The 17,033-nt window shown below is 34.0% G+C and overlaps 1 long non-coding RNA gene across 1 annotated transcript; it reads right to left on the reverse strand.

Annotated features, from left to right (window-relative positions):
• Nucleotides 1-5,357: 5,357 nt before the first annotated feature.
• LOC139528423 (uncharacterized) lies at nucleotides 5,358-13,939 on the reverse strand. Its single transcript, XR_011665590.1, has 3 exons — nucleotides 13,690-13,939; nucleotides 12,462-12,569; nucleotides 5,358-6,276 (listed from the first exon to the last, which is right to left on the reverse strand). It is a non-coding gene; the product is annotated as an uncharacterized lncRNA (long non-coding RNA).
• Nucleotides 13,940-17,033: the final 3,094 nt, after the last annotated feature.

The raw sequence follows: 17,033 nt of genomic DNA on the forward strand, positions 1-17,033 counted from the left end.
CAATTTCAAATTTTATCTGTGTGTTTTAGTAATTGGCATAGTGTATAAGTTGAATTTATAACATTTGGTTGAGGCAAACGGAAACCATTTCTGGGAACGTACCCGACAAACGGACTGGACTGACGGACAAGGGCTAGACTAAACTTCTCCCACGCCTAGCGGCGGGGGCATAAAAAAATGTGTTTGATACCCATAATTCGTGACAGTAACATTTGTATTCCTTTTTCTTAATTTAAAGTCTTCTCAGACAGGCGATTTCCTTCGTGTGTATCGCTAATTAATATATTTTACACAGAAGCAAAAGAATTAGTTTCGGCAACATGGTTAATCGAAGTGTAATACCTAAGATTTTCATCCCTAGGTTTACATTTCGATAAACCATGTTGGCGAAACTATTTCCGTTGCATCTGTGTAAAATGTATCCAGGTACACACACTAATGATATTCACCGCTTAAAAAAACTTTGGTAGAAAATAAAAAATAAAAATATTTCGGTCAAGAAATATGAGAATTAGACATATTTTCCCCCGGAGAGTTTCGGTGTGTAAACTGGGTCACTGGCTAATAAACCCACCCGTTTACACGACAAAAATTTCTAGGTATAGTGTAAAATGCGTTAAAACTAAATTGATTGCGGTCATGTTTGTTTCACTTTGTCAAAAAGGTTTTAATGAAGAAGATTTTTGTAAAAGTAATAAACAGCGATGGGTGCAGAGTGAGGAAGAAAGCTCTCTTTATTCTGTGTGCCATGTGAGCTAAAAATCTGTGATAATGAATTTTAATCTGAAATTACCAATATCACAAATTTAATCAGTTTAAACAAATTCTACAATTCGTTATAACGATAAAATCGTTATAACGAATTTATCGTTATCACAAATTACAAAAAATTGTGATAAGGAATTTAATTCTTAATAACGAATTACAAGATCTGTTATAACGATTTTCACCAATTCATTATCACAAATTTAATCTGTTAAAACGAATTATAAAATTCGAGATAACAATTTAAATTTGTGATTTCGAATTCAAATAATTTTATATTTTTGGGAGGTCCTAAATGGGCTTCCGTAGAAAGCAATACTACTGAATGTTTCACGATTGTCATGTTAATAAGATAAGAAATCCAAAAATTAAAAAGATAAAGACAAATATTTTATGTATTGATATCAAACATTTTAATCCAATTCTCTTTACACGGGAATAGTTCCGCCTACTGCATTGAGTGACAGTTTTTCTGATTAATATAAATAGTATATCTTGGAGAATTCTTACAGTTGTTATAAACATGTATAAGCAGTTAATTATTTAAGAGGTATAAGATTCTTTTCAGAATTATCACAGACTTATTACCTAGGGGTTGGGTAAGCGTTTATCAAAGACAAATTCTCGTCCATTTTCGAGAATATACCGTCCACTTTTAAGGGTATGACGTCACTTTAAAGGGTAGTCTGATGCAACATTAAGGTATAGCGTCCAAGTTTAAAGCCCAAATATGACGTCGGTGTCTCGATGTCCGAATCATACGGTCCAACCTCAAATTCGCGTCCCGATTTCATGGTCGACCATGGCGTCCGCGTTAAGGCCCAAATATGGCGTCGGCGTTCACACCCAGGTCCAAATATAGCGTCAGCGTCCGACTTCCACCTTTATGGGTTCATTCTGTCCCACAAACACTACTGACAACTCTCCACAAGAGACCAAAATGGCACAGAAATTAACAACTATAGGTCACCGTACGGCCTTCAACAATGAGCACAGCCCATACCGCATAGTCACCTATAACAAGTCCCGAAATGACAATGTGAAACAATTTAAACGAAAAAACTAACGACCTAATTTATATACAAAAAATGAACGAAAAACAAACATGTAACATATAAACAAACGACAACCACTGAATTACAGTCTCCTAACTTGGGACAGGCACATACATACAGAATGTGGCGGGGTTAAACATGTTAGCGGGATCCCAAACCTCCAAAAACCTGGGACTTTGGTGTAACAGTACAACATAAGAACGAACTCTAAAAATCAGTTGAAAAAGGCTTACTCATCAGATGGAAAAAAATACAAATATATAAGATCCATACAATACATACAGACCATATATCGAAACCAATATATACTAAGCATTCAGCCAATCAAACAAAATGCATCTTAGAACCAAAGATCATTTTCACACTGTATATGGGTTAGAGATCTTAAAACAGAGTTTTTTTGGACACTGTATATGGGTCAGAGATACAGTTTGTATACAGACTGAATCTAAAAATTAGACCCATAGATAAAGCATACAGAAAATGCATACAGACTGTATATAAGAGCAACAGGCAGTGCACACACTTTATCTTGCAGTAACAGGCAAAACATACAGACTTTTATTTCAACTTGGAACAACTTACAATGCATACATACTGTGTCTCTGATCCATAGACAGTGTAAACCGACTAAATCTAAGATATAGAATAATAGAAGTATCTTAGACTCATAGTCAAAGCATATAAACAATGTATAAAGACTAAGAACGACGAACAATACATAAACTTAATTTAATTTACAACAAAGAAAATGCATACAGACTGTATCTGGGAAGCACAGACAATGCATTGACTGTGTGTTATCAAAGAACCTTTGTGAGCACGCTCACATACTTCACAGCCCGACATTGTCACTAAGCAAACAAAATTTCAACAGATTATTTAGTTCAAACACGCATGAAATTCTGTTGTGTAATTTCAGAAGATATGCAGAAGTATATTTAGGCCGAAATTCTAAGTTCAGAAGGCATAGTTTCTAATTCCTAACAAGAGTACACACGTTGAAATTTCTCGCCTTATTTATGTTGATAGACCTAAATATAAAGTTTTACTACAATTATCACATAAACTTATTAATAACATGACCAAAGAAAATGAGATCAAGGTCATATGACCAAAATGAGGAATACATTTACACCTTACAATCATTCGATACAAATCAGGTCAAGGTCAGATGACACTTGGCACAAAAACTAAACACTGAACAATGAACCTCGAAAATGAGGTCAAGGTCAAATGAGACTTGCGAGGCTGACATCATAAGATATTTCCAGACACCAAATAAAGTTGACCTATTGCATATAGTATTAGAAAAAACGAACAAAACTCAAAAGCTTAACTTTGACCATTGAACCAAGGAAATGAGGTCAAGATCAGATGACACCTGTCAGTTGGACATGTACACCTTACAATCCTTCCATACACCAAATATACAAGACATATTTCATATAATATCTGAGATATAGACTTGACCACCAAAAACTTAACCCTTTTCATTGATCCATGAAATGATGGCGAGGTCAAGTGAAAACTGTCTGATGGGCATACTGACCAAGGTACGCAAATACTAAACATAGTTACCCATAATATGAGAGAAATTACAAAAAACTTTAACTTTTTTTCAAGTAGTCACTGAACCATGAAAATGAGTTCAAGGACAATGGACATGTGACAGACGGAAACTTCCAAACTTAAGGCATCTGCATTTAAAGTATGGAGCATCCAGGTCGTTCGCCGTCTAAAATATAAAGCTTTTAAGAAGTGAACTAACGCTGTCGCCGCCGCCGCCGGATCACCATTCCTATGTCGAGCTTTCTGCGACAAAAGTCGCAGGCTCGACAAAAACAAGAATGTGTCCATCGTACACCGTTCCCCACTTGCCCTATCATTTTCTTTGTTCAGTGGACCGTGAAATAGGGGAAAAAAACCTTCTTTGGCATTAAGCTTAGAAAAAAAACATATTATTGGAAACATATGTACTAAGTTTCAAGTTTATTGGACCTGACCTTCAACAAAAACTACCTTGACCAAAACATTTAACCTGAAGCGAGAAAACGGACGAAGGAGCAGACGCATAGACCGGAAAACTAATGCCCATTTACTATCGTAGGTGGGGCATAAAAAAATTAATCATGATTTTCTGCCAATATGCACATTTACATAGCATGTCCTAACTATCTAAAAAATTCATGAAACTCTGTTGTGGTCTTTAGACAGATTTTATGACAAACTGTTGTAGAAGTATATAGGAAATCAATGAATTGATAATTTCATAATTTCCTCATTATCTACAAAGATTTATAAAACTCTGTTATGTGGTTTCAGAGGAGTTGCAATAACGAGAACAGGACTGACAGACCGATGGATCAAAAACATTGTACCATAAAGAACTTTGTTTGGTTTGGTATAATAAAGGGTCTGCTAAATAATGTAAGGCTGGGATAAATTAGTCATTTGGTCACACCAGTTTTTTGGCGAGGTTCGTTTTGTTCAGTCTGTGATGTTCTTTGTTGTGTTTTGCATTCTGTTGTTTGTTTTTTAATCTTTCTCTTTTTTTTGCCGTGGTTTTGTCAGTTTATTATTGACTTATGTGTTTGAATAAGCCTTTAGTATCTTTCGCCTCTCTCTTCGGTCAATTTGATTATGTGGGACATACAGATTTAGACCCAAACTTGTCTCTGGTTGTTTCGTGATTATTGCAGATGTAAATCATACTATAAAATTGAGTATGGAAATGGGGAATGTGTCAAGGAGACAACAACCCGACCATAGAGCAGACAACAGCCGAAGGCCACCGATAGATCTTCAATGTAGCGAGAAACTCCCACACACGGAGGTGTCCGTCAGCTGGCCCCTAAACAAATATGTATACTAGTTCAGTGATAATGGACGTCATACTAAGCTCCGAATTATACACAAGAAACTAAAATTATATATCATACAAGACTAACAAAGGTCAGAGGCTCCTAACTTGGGACAGGCGCAAAATTGCGGCGGGATTAAACATGTTTTTTGAGATCTCAACCCTCCCCTATACCTGTAGCCAATGTAGAATAAACAAACGCGAAACAATACGCACAGTAAAACTCAGTTTAAGAGAAGTCCGAGTCCGATGTCAGAATATGAAACAAAAGAAAATAAACAAAATGACGATAATACATAAATAACAACAGACTACTAGCAGTTATTGACATGCCAGAACCAGACCTTAATTAAACTGATTGAAAGATTATGTCTTCATCATATGAATATCAGGCACAATCCCTCCTGTTAGGGGTTTAGTATTATACCGTCATGAAATATACAACCCTCTTATTTACAATATCATTTGATCAACACCTATTTACAAGGGTCTATTTGATATGATTTTTCTCATTGTTGAAGGCTGTATGGTTGCATATAACAGCTTACATCCACTTTATTTGAACTTGAGTGGATACATGTAGGCGTCTCATTGGCAATCATACCACATCTCCGTATTTTTACAGTATTGTATCAGTACTGTTACCTAATAACAGGAATTTGACAAAACTAAAGACATACATACTTGATTTTACTTCTCTAAAGATATAAACAAAATTTTCATAGTTCGTATCTGAACATGTACACAGCCATGGGAATTTTAAGGGACTATATTTCAGTGTGCATATATTTAGTAGCTAATCTGGCTACTTCCTGTTTATCAGACCGGTACCTTAGAAAAGAATTGTGACAATATATCCAATCTTTTCAAAAACCAAAGACTAACGTCACTAGGAGCAGCAGTTAGTTGTCATAGATACTCTAGATAGAAAGATAATCTGCCACTTTTATAAAAGGGACTACACATAGTTTTTGAAAGGGTATAATCGGTTTGTGCCGAAATTACTTTCTTTAGTCCAGAAACTCATTTGTGCTAAATGGTAATCTCCACCCACATTTAGGACTGGCAGTTATTTGTAGTTTTTATCAACAGCTTGCACTTTTTCTAAATTATATTTGCTTCTTTTAAGACTGACCAAAACTGTTTTTTTACCATTGTGGTTTGATTAAGGTAGTGTATATCAAACAGCTGTTGGAAATATTTTGGACAACCCTCTTATTTACAATATCATTTGATCAACACCTAGTGGTCTTTGGTGGTATCTCGCATAACATTAATAAGGTCTTTTTTAAAAGGCAACTTGAAATTATTGGTCCCATATTTATGTGTTATAGCAAATGTATGGGCTGCTGATCTGCATATATGATAGCAATATATTCTTATGTTTTCAATGACCCCTTATTTCTTCACTCCACTTTATAAGATAGAAATAAATGTTATTCCATATTTTATTGGTTTTTTCAAAGGTATCATAATTTAGACATAAAAACAAAACTAAGCACAGTGAAAAAAGTCTACTCTGTCCTGTAAAGTTTGAGATGTTTTTGTTGTTCAATCTTTGTCACTTGTATGGAAACACTAAATCTTGATAACCTACAATAGAAATATTATCACTTTTATTTCAATTCAATTGTTGCAGTTATCATGCATGTAATAGAGAAAATGATAAATTAGACCAGATCTCCACATTAATAATATTAAAACTAGAGGCTTCAATGAGCCTGTGTCACTCACATGATACTTTTATTTACAATTGATGCAGGATACAGAAATTGTCCATACCAATCGTCAGTGTTTACCATACAATACAGTACTTCTATACACTGTCTGTATACAGTATTTGTCGGATTTTGTCCATACCTATCGTCGATGTTTGACATAAAATACAATACTTCTATATACCGTATATCAACAGTATTTGTCTATACCTACCGTCGGTGGTTAACATACAATACAGTCCTCCTATATACCGTCTATCAACAGTATTTGTCTATACCTACCGTCGGTGGTTAACATACGATATAGTACTCCTTTGCACCGTCCATCAACAGTATTTGTCTATACCTACCGTCGGTGGTTAACATGCAATAAAGTGCTCCTATATACCGTCTATCACCAGTATTTGTCTATACCTACCGTCGGTGGTTAACATACAATATAGTGCTCCTACAATGTATATACCGTCTATCAACAGTATTTGTCTATACCTACCGTCGGTGGTTAACATACAATATAGTGCTCCTACAATGTATATACCGTCTATCAACAGTATTTGTCTATACCTACCGCCGGTGGTTAACATACAACATAGTGCTCCCATATACCGTCTATCGACAGTATTTGTCTATACCTACTGTCGGTAGTTAACATACAATATAATGCTCCTATATACCGTCTATCAACAGTATTTGTCTATACCTACTGTCGGTGGTTAACATACAATATAGTGCTCCTATATACCGTGTATCAACAGTATTTGTCTATACCTACTGTCGGTAGTTAACATACAATATAGTGCTCCTATATACTGTCTATCAACAGTATTTGTCTATACCTACCGTCGGTAGTTAACATACAATTTAGTGCTCCTATATACCATCTATCAACAGTATTTGTCTATACCTACCGTCGGTTGTTAACATACAATATAGTGCTCCTATATACCGTGTATCAACAGTATTTGTCTATACCTACTGTCGGTAGTTAGCATACAATATAGTGCTCCTATATACCATCTATCAACAGTATATGTCTATACCTACCGTCGGTGGTTAACATACAATATAGTGCTCCCATATACAGTCTATCAACAGTATTTGTCTATACCTACCGTCGGTGGTTAACATACAATATAGTGCTCCTATATACCGTCTATCAACAGTATTTGTCTATACCTACTGTCGGTAGTTAACATACAATATAGTGCTCCTATATACCGTGTATCAACAGTATTTGTCTATACCTACTGTCGGTAGTTAACATACAATATAGTGCTCCTATATACTGTCTATCAACAGTATTTGTCTATACCTACCGTCGGTAGTTAACATACAATTTAGTGCTCCTATATACCATCTATCAACAGTATTTGTCTATACCTACCGTCGGTTGTTAACATACAATATAGTGCTCCTATATACCGTCTATCAACAGTATTTGTCTATACCTACTGTCGGTAGTTAACATACAATATAGTGCTCCTATATACCGTCTATCAACAGTATTTGTCTATACCTACCGTCGGTAGTTAACATACAATATAGTGCTCCTATATACCGTCTATCAACAGTATTTGTCTATACCTACCGTCGGTGGTTAACATACAATATAGTGCTCCTATATACCGTCTATCAACAGAATTTGTCTATACCTACCGTCGGTGGTTAACATACAATATAGTGCTCCCATAAACCGTCTATCAACAGTATTTGTCTATACCTACTGTCGGTAGTTAACATACAATATAGTGCTCCTATATACCATCTATCAACAGTATATGTCTATACCTACCGTCGGTGGTTAACATACAATATAATGCTCCTATATACCGTCTATCAACAGTATTTGTCTATACCTACTGTCGGTGGTTAACATACAATATAGTGCTTCTATATACCGTCTATCAACAGTATTTGTCTATACCTACCGTCGGTGGTTAACATACAATATAGTGCTCCTACAATGTATATACCGTCTATCAACAGTATTTGTCTATACCTACCGTCGGTGGTTAACATACAACATAGTGCTCCCATATGTCGTCTATCAACAGTATTTGTCTATACCTACTGTCGGTAGTTAACATACAATATAGTGCTCCTAAATACCGTCTATCAACAGTATTTGTCTATACCTACCGTCGGTAGTTAACATACAATATAGTGCTCCTATATACCGTCTATCAACAGTATTTGTCTATACCTACCGTCGGTGGTTAACATAAGATATAGTGCTTCTATATACCGTCTACTATCAACAGTATTTGGCTATACCTACCGTCAGTGGTTAACATACAATATAGTGCTCCTTTATACCATCTATCAACAGTATATGTCTATACCTACCGTCGGTGGTTAACATACAATATAATGCTCCTATATACCGTCTATCAACAGTATTTGTCTATACCTACTGTCGGTAGTTAACATACAATATAGTCCTTCTATATACCGTCTATCAACAGTATTTGTCTATACCTACCGTCGGTGGTTAACATACAATATAGTGCTCCTACAATGTATATACCGTCTATCAACAGTATTTGTCTATACCTACCGTTGGTGGTTAACATACAATATAGTGCTCCTACAATGTATATACCGTCTATCAACAGTATTTGTCTATACCTACCGCCGGTGGTTAACATACAACATAGTGCTCCCATATACCGTCTATCAACAGTATTTGTCTATACCTACTGTCGGTAGTTAACATACAATATAGTGCTCCTAAATACCGTCTATCAACAGTATTTGTCTATACCTACCGTCGGTAGTTAACATACAATATAGTGCTCCTTTATACCGTCGATCAACAGTATTTGTCTATACCTACCGTCAGTGGTTAACATACAATATAGTGCTCCTATATACCGTCTATCAACATTATATGTCTATACCTACCGTCGGTGGTTAACATACAATATAGTGCTCCCATAAACCGTCTATCAACAGTATTTGTCTATCATACCTACTGTCGGTAGTTAACATACAATATAGTGCTTCTATATACCGTCTATCAACAGTATATGTCTATACCTACCGTCGGTGGTTAACATACAATATAGTGCTCCCATAAACCGTCTATCAACAGTATTTGTCTATACCTACCGTCGGTGGTTAACATACAATATAGTGCTCCTATATATATACCGCCTATCAACAGTTTTGTCTATACCTACCGTCGGTGGTTAACATACAATATAGTGCTCCAATATACCGTCTATCAACAGTATTTGTCTATACCTAGTGTCGGTAGTTTACATACAATATAGTGCTCCTATATACCGTCTATCAACAGTATTTGTCTATACCTACCGTCGGTAGTTAACATACAATATAGTGCTCCTATACACCGTCTATCAACAGTATTTGTCTATACCTACCGTCGTTGGTTAACATACAATATAGTGCTCCTATATACCGTCTATCAACAGAATTTGTCTATACGTACCGTCGGTGGTTAACATACAATATAGTGCTCCCATAAACCGTCTATCAACAGTATTTGTCTATACCTACTGTCGGTAGTTAACATACAATATAGTGCTCCTATATACCATCTATCAACAGTATATGTCTATACCTACCGTCGGTGGTTAACATACAAAATAGTGCTCCAATATACCGTCTATCAACAGTATTTGTCTATACCTACCGTCGGTAGTTAACATACAATATAGTGCTCCTATATACCTTGTATCAACAGTATGTGTCTATACCTACTGTCGGTAGTTAACATATAATATAGTGCTCCTATATACTGTCTATAAACAGTATTTGTCTATACCTACCGTCGGTAGTTAACATACAATATAGTGCTCCTATATACCATCTATCAACAGTATTTGTCTATACCTACCGTCGATGGTTAACATACAATATAGTGCTCCTATATACCGTCTATCAACAGTATTTGTCTATACCTACTGTCGGTAGTTAACATACAATATAGTGCTCCTATATACCGTTTATCAACAGTATTTGTCTATACCTACCGTCGCTGGTTAACATACAATATAGTGCTCTTTGATACCGTCTATCAACAGTATTTGTCTATACCTACTGTCGGTAGTGGCTCCTATATACCGTCTATCACCAGTATTTGTCTATACCTACCGTCGGTGGTTAACATAAGATATAGTGCTCCTATATACCGTCTATCAACAGTATTTGGCTATACCTACCGTCAGTGGTTAACATACAATATAGTGCTCCTATATACCGTCTGTCACCAGTATTTGTCTATACCTACCGTCGGTGGTTAACATACAATATAGTGCTCCCATATACCGTCTATCAACAGTATTTGTCTATACTTACTGTCGGTAGTTAACATACAATATAGTCATAATATTCCTCCTATATACCATCTATCAACAGTATATGTCTATACCTACCATCGTTGGTTAACATACAATATAATGCTCCCATATACCGTCTATAAACAGTATTTGTCTATACCTACTGTCGGTAGTTAACATACAATATAGTGCTTCTATATACCGTCTATCAACAGTATTTGTCTATACCTACCGTCGGTGGTTAACATACAATATAGTGCTCATATGTACTGTCTATCAACAGTATTTGTCTATACCTACCGTCGGTGGTTAACATACAATATAGTGCTCCCATATACCGTCTATCAACAGTATTTGTCTATACCTAGTGTCGGTAGTTAATATACAATATAGTGCTCCTATATACCGTCTATCAACAGTATTTGTCTATACCTACCGTCGGTAGTTAACATACAATATAGTGCTCCTATATACCGTCTATCAATAGTATTTGTCTATACCTACCGTCGGTGGTTAACATACAATTTAGTGCTCCTATATACCGTCTATCACCATTATTTGTCTATACCTACCGTCGGTGGTTAACATGGAATATAGTGCTCCTATATACCGTCTATCAACAGTATTTGTTTATACCTACTGGCGGAGGTTAACATAGAATATAGTGCTCCTATATACCAAGAGGGATAACGGATCTGCATCTAGAATTTATCATGCTGCCTTTTTTTTGGATTTTTAAAATTCTTGTTATCCCTCAATTTTTACATTCATCCCAAATAATACAACAGTAGTCAATTAGGGGCAGAACACCCATTGTATTATGTTTTCTTGCAGTTATATAAAAAAAATGTATTTAAGAAAGATGGTATATTCTGGATGATATATTAGCACAACCTTGGTCAAATTGATTTCTCCAGTTACTTAGTGGGCTGTCAATTTTGAAACTAATATTTTTTCACATGAAGAATTTTGTAATACTTTAATTTATTATCAAGTTTGGTTGAAAAGTCTGAATAGTTTCTGCTTTGTTCCAGTAATCAAACATTTTGTTTCATTTGCATCTATGAACATGTTATTCATTTTACACCACTCTTCAACCCTGTATAAATCTTCTTGAACATCATCATTTATATTTTCTAGATGTTTCCCCCTGATTTATGAATAGTGGTGTCATCAGCATATACAATGATATAGGTCTGTTTCACAATTTTTAATGCATAAGGGAAGGTCATTTATAAATAGCACAAACAATAGAGGACAAGGTATAGAACATTGGGGAACACCAAATTTTACATGTTGTTGTTCAGAGTTAACATTACAAATGTATACCTTTTGTTATTCAGGTACGACTTAAAAAAACTAACAGTAGTCTCACTAAATCCATACATGTCGAGCTTTAAACAAAGAAAGTCATATTCTACCAAATCAAAAGCTTTTTTTTAAATCTTAATAAAATTGCTAGGTTTAAATTACCATCTTTCATTTCTTGCAACCATGTGTCAATGATATTAAATAAATGTCAAGCTCAATCCAGTATATATTCCAAGTTATGGACAAATGATAATGCTATTAAAAATACCAAATCATAACCAGTGCTTTTCTCTTTTTCTATTTACAGTATATGACTAGGTAATAATGATTACTTTTTTCAACTATTTTCATACTTTTTTGTTTCCTCTGCTTTTGTATCAAGGGCATAATTGTTTATGGCAAACTAAGCATCTGCATAATCAAACTATTCCTAACTATACTCTACCTCAAATTCTGGAAACTGCAAAATTTTTGTCATAGCAGTCTTATGGTAGCTGAACTATTTCTATTTTTTGTAAATCTGGATTAATAAGTCTTTTGTCACATTCTGGGGCTATAGAAAAAAACATTACAGAATTATCAAAATTATGTGTGTATAATGTTTGTGTACAGTCATTCAACTAAAAAAGGACAAAAATTATTTGTTTGTGTATAAATAAATAATTGTGATTTTAATGTCTTAATATTATAAAAAAAACTTCAAAAGATTAAATTTAAATTATAATCTAAACATGAAAGAGCACATATAAATCAACCTTTTACTCAGATTTATATCTAAAACCAGTTATAACTAGCTATAATATCTTTGACTTCACAAATATCATCATCTAATTTTACAAATCAGTATTTATTTGGTGGCACTTCCTGCACACTAAGTATGTTATGCCTTAGGTTTAATTTTGATGCAATCACGTTTCAGAAGGTACATGTCTTGAACTGTTTTAATGAATAAATTACAGTTTTAAACTCAGTTTAGGCTGACCTGAGGTCAATAGTCTTAAACAATGTCATCAAACTATCAGTTTTACTGTAATATATTGATATTGTGACATTTATGGGAAAGAGCATATGAGTTAGTCATATTGGTCAATACAATGGAAAGTTTATAGCTGAGACTACTATAACACTATGTGTTATACTAGTAGTCTCAGTTTATAACTATGTTAATGTCAATTATATACATGACATAATAATTAAATCATTTAAAAAACTATTCCAAAGATTTCTCTCAAATCATGTTTACATTTTTTTAGAGAAGAGTCTGTCTGAAATATATTCAGGGGTAGTCCAAATAGTTATGACTTCTTAAAAAGCTATATTATGGGGAAAAAAGGGGGGGTCTATTATGTTTTTTTTTCATACAGGAGGAAGACGTCAAAGCAAAAAAAAAAACCCCAACAAAACAAAATAAAATAATAGCCTGTCAAGACGTCCTTATATCATAAAAATTTGGTCTAATTTTGGGATAATACATTTAACTTCCTTTGATGTCGGGGTGGGGATAAGTTTTGACGATTAATTATTCTTGAAACTAACAATAATTATTTCTTATTGTTACTTTGTTAAGCGAGCGAGATGTGTGGTTCTCGAGTTATTTAAAAAAAAAAGGGGGGGGGGGGTGTTACTATATCAAATTTACCCAGTTTGGAGACAATAAATATTTAAAATCTAACCATAAACTCCAATGTTCCTGCTTTTTTTAGCAGAACAAACACGATGGCATTCTCGTCTCTGTTGTAATCAATAGTTAACTCATTTCTTCTTCCAGGTTATTTCTTAATCAATTATGATTATCAGCTGTCTATCTATTTACCATGTTTATGTTAAACTGGTCCGTAATTCCATCGTAGTGTATCGATAACTGAACACAACAAGGATCCAGTTTATTAAACGTATATAATATACAAGGTTCCTGAGTCAGTAACCGTAACTATCACCGTGCTTTGTGTGCATGCGCAAGAAACACCAACAACAAGGATAAAACAGGGTATACAGTTCCGTAATTTCGTATATTTTTCTTATCTTCATACTAAAGAGCTCCAAAAGTAGGCGTGCTTAGGTGCACTGGGCGGGTCTAAAAACCGACTCTCGGTGGTTAACGTCTCTCGATGGTTAACTTTAAGTGCCTACCATGTTTTGTCAATAACTTGATTTATATCAGGTTAATTAGTGTAAATGTGTATTCATGTGGTTTTGTTGTTTAAATGTACTTTAATCATTCTAATCATTTTCTGTGCTTTATTTTGTAATTCATTTGATTGTATAGCTCAAATTTTGGGCACCATGATTGGTTAATAAAATTATCTTATCTTATCTTATCTTATATTACATTACCTGTATTTTGGCAACACTTTAAGGAATTTTTAGTCCTCAATGCTCCTCAAGTTAGGAACCTGTTGTCCAGTGGTTGTTGTTGCTTTATTTCTGAATGAAATTGATTTTTGTTTTATTGACAATCATACCACATCTTCGTATTATTACATTAGTCTACATGACGAACTGGGACCTTATTGATCTGTCTTTGGTATCGTAAGGTAATATGCTCAACACTTTACGCGAAGGAAAACTAAAAACGCCATGACAGAACACGTAAGACGACGAAAAGATAAACAAATTCACGAAATAATTTGCAATAACTTGACTAATATATAGAAAGAAATGATATTAGTTACTCTGGTAAAGTTTCGTATCCTTGTCTTTTATTTTTGATAATGGGCCTTTTGTGTTTCTTTGTTACATATGACGTAACTCTGATTTATACATCCCTCATTGTTTTATTGTGCTAATAATAAATACTAAAGTAAATTTTTGTATTCTTGACTTTCATTTTTGTTTATGTGCCTTGTCTATATGCCTTTTTGTTACATATGTCATGTTTAAAATAGTCATTAAGATTATAAAAGAATGTTGACTGATGTACCCCAATTTTTGACATTTTTCCTATGATGACTGTTTTTTTATGTTCACACATTGTTGCCAAACCAGGTTTATTTGAGAGTTCTACATAAGGAATGGCCTGTATCAAGTCGAGAATACGACAGATGTATTCCACTTGTTTGTTGTGTTTAAGCTTTTGATTTTGCAATTTGTTTAGGGACTCTCCGTTTAGAGTTCTTCTTGCAGTTCGGTACTTTTAAAAACATCTTATTTACTGAACAACAATATAAAGTGGAGTTGTTAGGAGTGCAACAAGGCTATACATGTACATTTTTAATATATTCGTTTTCGCCGAAATGAAAACACAAACCTCATCAAGATTGAAGATTGAGACCGGAAATAATATTCAAAAATATGACTTTCTATTTACTCGTTTTTGTTCAAATGAATGATATTGTGTGCTGAAAGCTGACCAAGTAGTGAGCATACATCTTTTAATTTATGCAATGTTTAAGAGCTATGTATTGTTATCTTCTGCATTTCTTGGAACTACATGATGTTAAATAAAAATATATTAAACATTACGCTAACATTATCAAAATTGCGAAAGTATAATATTTCAACTGTCAATTCAAATTTTAAGTTATAATATAATGGCCAAATTCGATAAAAATTTGAAGATTTATTTTTAGTGCACATATTTTGACTCAAAGCAGCAAAGTGTCAAAATGTATTGAAAAAAAGAAATAATTTGCACTGACAATTACCAGGTGTCTTTAAAAAATAATTTGACAGTGAACGAAATGAAAAGTTATAACTTTATTTGCAAGTGAATGTCTAGATGTTTAGAAATTGTGAGAATGACCGAGAAGATTAAGCGATTTTAGTTTACGACAAAATCACAAAGAATAAGGTAAATGACAGGGCAATGTCATAATCTTTAGATTCAATACCAATATTATGACTAGAAGCAGTGTGGTGGTAATTTGAAACTAGAACATGCACAGTAAATATGATGTAAAGTAAAATTGTACAATAACTATATATATGTGTATATGAATGAACTATAATGTATGTCGTTTTAACTTAGGCAATAGCAGTTTCGCTTGTTATATAAAATCACACATGCCTTTTTTGATCTTGTAAAAATAATTCCGCTTTTGTATATGCCCTTTGATAAGGGACTTTCTGTTTAGAACTTTCCTTGAAAGGTATTTTTTTTGTGTTTTTACTTGTGATATCTTTTGCTGTCAGTAAGTACAGAATTAAAGCATTATAAAATAAAGTTAAAATGAAAAGGAGAGAATTCAGAGGAAGAGAAAAACTGTCCAACCTTGTTCGATAATATGTCGTTTCATTAACAGTACTGTATGTTCTAAAAAATCGCACTATACACGCACAGACGCTGTTATATTGTAGAGGTATACATTTACAAAAAACGATTTAAAAAGATCAAATACAAACTACGTTTGTAGTCATTGTTGTGATAATTCCAAATGTAGTATCCATTTAGAGGCTGGTATTGACATAAGTGTTATATGACAGTTTAATTTCAATAGTTGGAATTAACTAATCTGTGTTTTTTTTGTTGGCGTGACAGAACGATAAAAGACACATTTATGTCAACTCAGTCTACGGTGAAAATAAGGCAATTGATTCACGATCTTCATTTCGCGGAGCTATGATCGACTTTCCAAAACGGATTACAACTATGACCTGTAGTAATATCCCGACACAGATGATCACTATCGAGTAAGGAAACCTCTTTTCCATTCTAATATTGAAGCCATTATTTTCCATTTCTCCGAAAACTGTATTTAAAATAATGAATTCAATCATTAGAATTAACCCGCAGTATCCTGAAATAACGAATAAAAATATTTTTAAAATTTTAATTTTATAAGTCTGAATTTAATAACAAACGACTGTACGACTTCAAGTCTCAATTCTAGGCATATCAAATATCTTAGAAGACGTGTTTACAAAAATAGAAAGTGCTTTCAATTCGTTGCATATGAGACATATGGTATATCCAATTAGTAACAAGTAAGACATATGGTGGTTTCATAAGTTACACGTAAGACGTATGGTGTTTTCATTTAGTTACATATAAAAGAGGGACGGAAGATACCAAAGGGAT

Source organism: Mytilus edulis, chromosome 6, assembly GCF_963676685.1.
Source record: "Mytilus edulis chromosome 6, xbMytEdul2.2, whole genome shotgun sequence".
NCBI lineage: Eukaryota > Metazoa > Mollusca > Bivalvia > Mytilida > Mytilidae > Mytilus > Mytilus edulis.